Here is a 6,308-nt window from a genome sequence, read left to right as displayed (position 1 = left end):
TCTCATATCTGATGTCGATCTGGTGACCGTGCACGATGGATGAGCTCCTGGAAGTCTTAACTGCTGTAGGGAGCTCTCTCTCTCACTATGGAAAATGACTCAAATGAGGGATTTCTACCCTAGCCTCTCTATATGTAATCGAGACTCTGACACCAAATTTTCCAATCTTTTACCTGTGGTTATAACTTTTTGCAAGATGCGGTTTAGGCTCGCAAATTTCTTGATTTGGACTTCGGTTGCTCCAGTTTTACCAGTTTTGTAGATTTCTCCTATTGGAGGTCCCTTCATGACGGTGGTCATTTTGCCCTGTCACCTTTGTAGTCCCTATTTTTTCTGTGTCTTCTTTACCTTGCTCTGATTAGGCGTCTCTTCTTTTGTGCTTCCATCTGGATTATAGATTTTTCTCTATAATTTTTGCTAGAAAATGGCTAAAATAAAGCAAATAAATCCCAAAATAACCCGAAAATAGCAATTCTAACCTAGAAAAATACCAATGAAAAGCAAAACACTTTGTAGCTCACTTTTATCTCGTCTATGTACAATCTCGCTCATTATCGTCAACCTTGGCCTATTTTTTGCTGTTTTTAGACAGTTTTTGGCCAGATTTGACTCTCTTTATAGTCTATACACATCCCTAGGGGCTCATGAATGATGATTTGGTCCCCAATTCAGATTAATTACGAGGGCATATTCTTTTTTCCGAAAATCACACAATAAAACGCAAAATGGTTGAAAAATTGCTCACAAACATTGCCCTCTAATATATGACATGAGTCCGCATTTGGAATGCCTCCCCCCCTCCTAGTTGGAGTCCTCCCGGACGACAGGGTATCGTCAAGGGTATGTGCTGTGCATGGGTGCGAACTTGTGCTAATGCAGGCCTTGTAATATAGCCCTATATGCCTTTGCAGTCAATGCATGTAGAAAGAATTGATGCAGTGCAAGAGGAAGTTATAAGCAATTCGCTTATTGGCATTTGTCGTTGAGGCTTCCTGTGGTAGCTTGAGTTGGCTGGCAAATTTTCTTTGCAAGGAGTAGTTGTAGATCTGCAGCTCTTTGTTTGATTGTTTTCGACTGGTTTTGAATTGGCGTATGTGGTTCCTTTGAAGTCGATATTGTCGTATCTGGTGGAACATTCTTTCTTTCTGCCTTGATGACTTGGGTCTTAGACATCCTTGTAGTTTTTGTTGTTGATTCTGTTTGTTTCCTCGTGCTATTTGCATGATGTTGCATGACCTTGACAGTTGTAGATAACTGCTCGTTTGTCATCTTTGGCCGCCCTTCTTGTGTTGTTGGCTTGTTTTGAATTGGCAAATTTGGCCTCCATACCAATATAGTCCGTTGCGTATTTGACAGATTGACTATGTTTCTTTGAAGTTTTGCTGGCTTTCGGTGTTTTGTCTGTTCTTCTGACTCCTTTTTTATAGGAATTAGGCTATCGTGCCTTATCCAAACTTTGTATTTCCGCTTTTGATGTAATTGTGCCTCGGTCATCTCTGTACGCCGTACCCAAACTTGCCTGGTTCCCTGCATGGTTGCTGATTTTTTATAAGACGTTGCTGGACTTGTAAAATTTGTTTGTTGTTGGGTGACTTTTGTTTCCTCCTTGACATGAATTGTTTATATGATAAGAAGGGTTCTGAAAAGTTTTCATTTTTGAACAGTGCTTCATTAGTATCCAAATCAATGAATATCCTGTTAGCTTTCATCCATGACACTGCTAAGATACACGGCGTTGCTGATCTACCTGGTGGCAGTACATGGAATTTTGTAGTGTACAGGTGTGCTTGCAATGTGATTGGTATTATAATAGACCACAACGTGGTCACCTCATCACCTGATGCTACTTTCAACCGGTGTGTCTCTGGGATCGTCTTCATTGTTCCAAGTTTTTGAAAGAGCTCAAAGCTGATGACACTCATGTTTGCTCCAGTGTTAAGCAATGCATAGATTTCAACTTGTTTTGTGCCTTCATAAGCTTTTATGTAAGGACTACACCATGTATCTTCCAAGTCGTCGATGATGCTATCTTCCTGAGCCCTAAGGTCTATCATGGTCTTTTCTAATTCGTCGCTTTGTATATCCGCTTCAATTGTTTGGGATGTTGAAAGAGGATATTCGTCAGTCATCATTGGGGTGACCATGTTTATTGTCCTGAGAAACTGCCTTCGTTTAGAAATCTGTTCCTTTGCTTCTTGTTGTGCCTGGTCCTGAATTCTTTGTTGTTCCTGTCTGTAGGTTTTTCCATAATGCAGTTGAAACAACATTTCCGGTGTTAAAGGTAGATGATATTTTTTTAAACGACACCCACTAATCCAGTTCGGCATTTCTTTTCCATCTAGTGTCGACAGTTTTACTGCTCCGCAGGACGATATTTCTTGGATCAAATAAGGCCCCATTCCCCTTTTCTTTAGCTTTTTGGCATGCTGTTTAAGGGTGTATATTAAGACATAGTCTCCCGTTTTAAAGTCCTTCTTCTTGACATGTTTGTCAAAAAACTCTTTCTATTGTCTTTTTTTTGCATATATGGCCGCTACAGCATTGAGTCGTAACTCATCTAATTTTTCAAGGTCCTCTAACCGTTCGGAAAGTTCATGCCCCTTCCAGTCCAATTGTTTGGCTACCCTTAGTGTGGGGATCAAAAAGTCAATAGGCAATATTGCATTTAACCCATATACCATATTAAATGGTGTAGCATTGAGTGTTGTTTTATATGCAACTCGATAAGCCCACAATGCCGAATAGAGCATTTGATCCCAATCTGTTCTTGTTTCACTAACCAGTTTCGTAAGAACCGTGCACAATATTTTGTTGGTCGCTTCCGCTTGGCCATTGACTTGTGGATGATAGGGTGCAGATTTGCGATGAATTACCATAAACTCATTTAAGAGATGTTGGATAACTTCATTTACAAAGTGTGTCCCTCTATCACTCACCAACTCGATTGGAAGGCCATAACGTGTAAACACATATTCATATAAGAATTGTGCCGTGGTTCTAGCGTCTGCTTTCGTTGTGGCTTTTGCTTCCACCCATTTGGTCATGTAGTTCGTGGCCACTATGATATATTGTGCTTGTGAACGATACGCTGGTGGAGTGATAGGACCAACAAAGTCCAATCCCAATTTAGCGAATGCTCGAGTACTCATCATTGGTCTTAAGGGCATTTCGTCTCTTTTAACTGGTACCTTAGTGAGTTGACATTCATCACACCTTTTCACGAATTCTGCTGCATCTTGAATCATGGTCGGCCACCATATACCTACAACCATAATGATTTTCACAGTTCTCTCAGCTGAAAAATGACCTCCTGCTATGCCTGCATGAGCTTGTTCCAATAATGGAAAGTAGTCATTTTCATGAGGAACTAACCTCAGTTGGTCATCAGTTCCTCTTTTATACAATTGGTCACTAATGAGGGTATGCCTATTCGCTTCGATTTGTAGAGACTTTTGTCTGGCTTTAGACCAATCTCCTGGCAGCTCCTTATTAGTCAAATATTCCACAATAGCATGACTCCACAGTGGTATTGGATGTGCAAAAGTCGCATTTCTTGATGTAATTAACTACATCGCCTGCCATTCCTGGCCAATACACTCCAAGTCTTCTTAATTGTTCATACATCATTTGATTTCCTCTATGGAACCCCCCTGTTTGTGTATGAGCCTCCTCTAGATACGCTTCGTACTCCTCTGGGCCTATACACAACCTTAGAATCCCATCGTTTCCATGATGATACATTCTTCCCGTAAGCATTGTGTAATTTCGTGCTTGTCTAATGTCTTTCACCGTGTGTTTGTCGTCAAGATTCATTCCATATGTCAGCAACGGAATAATTTGCTCTGACCATTTCGGTATCATCTCTATATTAAACAGGTCTGCGTCTGGGAGATCATCATCTACCCCAGTATCTTTTTCACCATGTAGTAGTCAAGAAAGGTGGTCTGCTCTTTGATGCGTTTTTCCTTTCTTAACTACTACCGTAAAATCAAACTCCAGTAACACAATGAACCATCTTACAATTCGTCCCGTGTTACAAGGTTTGTTTACTAAGTACAAGAGTGCCTGATGATCCACAAAGAATGTGAATTTGTTCGCGAGTAAGTAATGCCGAAATTTCTTTACCACATATATCATACCCAATCCTTCTCTTTCAGTGGTAGTATAATTCTTTTTTGCACTGTTGAGTTGTCTACTAGCATAACTGATTGGAAAGTCCGTCTTACCCTCATCTGGTTGTGCTAATATATAGCCTATTGCAAATGCCGAAGCATCTACATGTACATGGAAGATCTTTGACCAATCTGGTGCTTTTAGAATTGGTGCAGATACGAGTGCATCTTTCAGTTTCTGGAATGACTCCTCAAATTTATTTGTCCAAATGAAGAGCGTGATTAGACTATACAAGGGTTTTGCTATTACAACGTACATGTAGATAAAACTTCGGTAGTATCCACAATGTCCCATAAATGATTGTACCTCTCGTACAGTGTTTGGTCTTGGCAATTCTATGATCACCTTTACCTTGTCTTCATCAGTGGTAATTCCATTAGCCGACACTATGTGGCCTAAGATTTTACCTTGTCGTACCATGAATACACATTTTTCTGGGTTGAGGCAAATCCTATACATTCTACATTTTTCGAATACCTTTCTCAGATGATCTATATGGTCTTCTCTCAATAGAGAATAGACACACAAGTCGTCCATGTAAATATCCAAGAATTTTCGCAAGTATTCTTTAAAAGCGTGTGTCATTAATCTATGAAATGTGGCTGGGGCATTGGTCAAGCCAAATGGCATTACCCTAAACGCATATATGCCCCATTCTGTTGCAAATGCTGTTTTGTATTGATCTTCTAGTTTGACTCCCAATTGGTTATAACCAGAGAATCCATCCATAAAGCTATAGGCTTGCTTGCCTACCACTCGTTCCAGGACGTGTTCAGTGATAGGAAGAGGGTAGTTGTCCCTTATTGTGGCTGCGTTTACCTTCTTGAGATTTACACACACTCGTAATTTCTCGTTTTTCTTGGGTACCACCACTATCGGGGACACCCAGTCCGTGTGTTCTATCTCATAAATAAATTCAGCCTCCATAAGTTTGTCTATCTCCTCTTTTATCCTTTTGGCGAATGTCTCATTATACGTGTATGGACGTTGTTTGCTTGGCTTTGCATCAGACTTCAGAGGGATTGGATGTTCACAAATGTTAGGATCCACTCCCTTCAAATCTTTGTACGACCATGCAAATACATTGCGAAATTCCTTAAGTGTTTTGATCAGTAAGTCCTCTTCTTCTCGACTTAGATCTGTGGCAATGTGAGCAGGTCGAGGATTTTCTCCTGGCTCTGCTAAGTCTATTTTCTTGGCGTTCTCTAGTCCATCGTAGGATTCGTTTGATTTAGGCTCCCTCATTGGTTGATGAACCACCAATCTTCTTTCCTGAATGGTGTACTTACAATAGTGAGGAGGTACATCTATCTTTTTACTCCCATCACTCTCGTTCGTTCCATCGCTACTTTCCATTTCAGTTGTCCATACATTTTTCATTTTTTGTTTCAACTCATTGTATCTCGTTTTCCTTTCAATTTTCGTCATAATTGGGCTACCACAGACATTCAGTTTTTCTGTTGCAACTCTTTTTTTTTGGTTTGCTGGTTTTCTTAGGTTTCAACAGTCTGGATTTAAATCCTGATTCAACAACCTTAAGAAATCTTCCTGACACTTTATCCTTAGCACAATCAACAGCATGAATGTTCATAAGGAAATGTGTCTTACCCTTAAACTCCGGCATGGGTCTCAGCCTGGTTGGTGGACTGATATGGTGCTGTTTACTCTTGTATCTTTTTTGGCGTCTCTCACTTTGGTTTGGGAAATTGTAGAAGACGTCATTGTCTTGATCTCGATTGTCGTCTTCCTCCGTATTTTCCGACTTCTCGTCATCCGCGTTATCCTTGTTTTCACTTTGATAAGAAGAATCATAAAATTCTTCTCCCTCCTACTTGATTTCTTTAGTGGGGATGTCCACATAGCCCACTATCTTAATCTCAAGTTTTGTTTCTATTTTATTGGTCTTCATATTCTCAGTATCTCCTTTGTTCTCATCCTCCTCCACAATTTTTCTCAACATTTAGTATGGTATGATATAGCAGCCATTCTCATCACAAAATTTGGTGGGAGTGACTTCATTGACGCATACATCCAATGTAGCCAAAATTTGAGACCATTCTAGGGGTTCGAGCTTCTCTTCAAGAAAAGGTTCTCTTATATAGGCATCGTCTTCCAAGACCCTCTCTAGTGTCCTT

Source organism: Adiantum capillus-veneris, chromosome 29 (genome assembly GCF_014529385.1).
Source record: "Adiantum capillus-veneris isolate H3 chromosome 29, ASM1452938v2, whole genome shotgun sequence".
NCBI lineage: Eukaryota > Viridiplantae > Streptophyta > Polypodiopsida > Polypodiales > Pteridaceae > Adiantum > Adiantum capillus-veneris.
The sequence above is the reverse complement of the archived record's forward strand: the minus strand, read 5'-3'. Positions refer to the sequence as shown.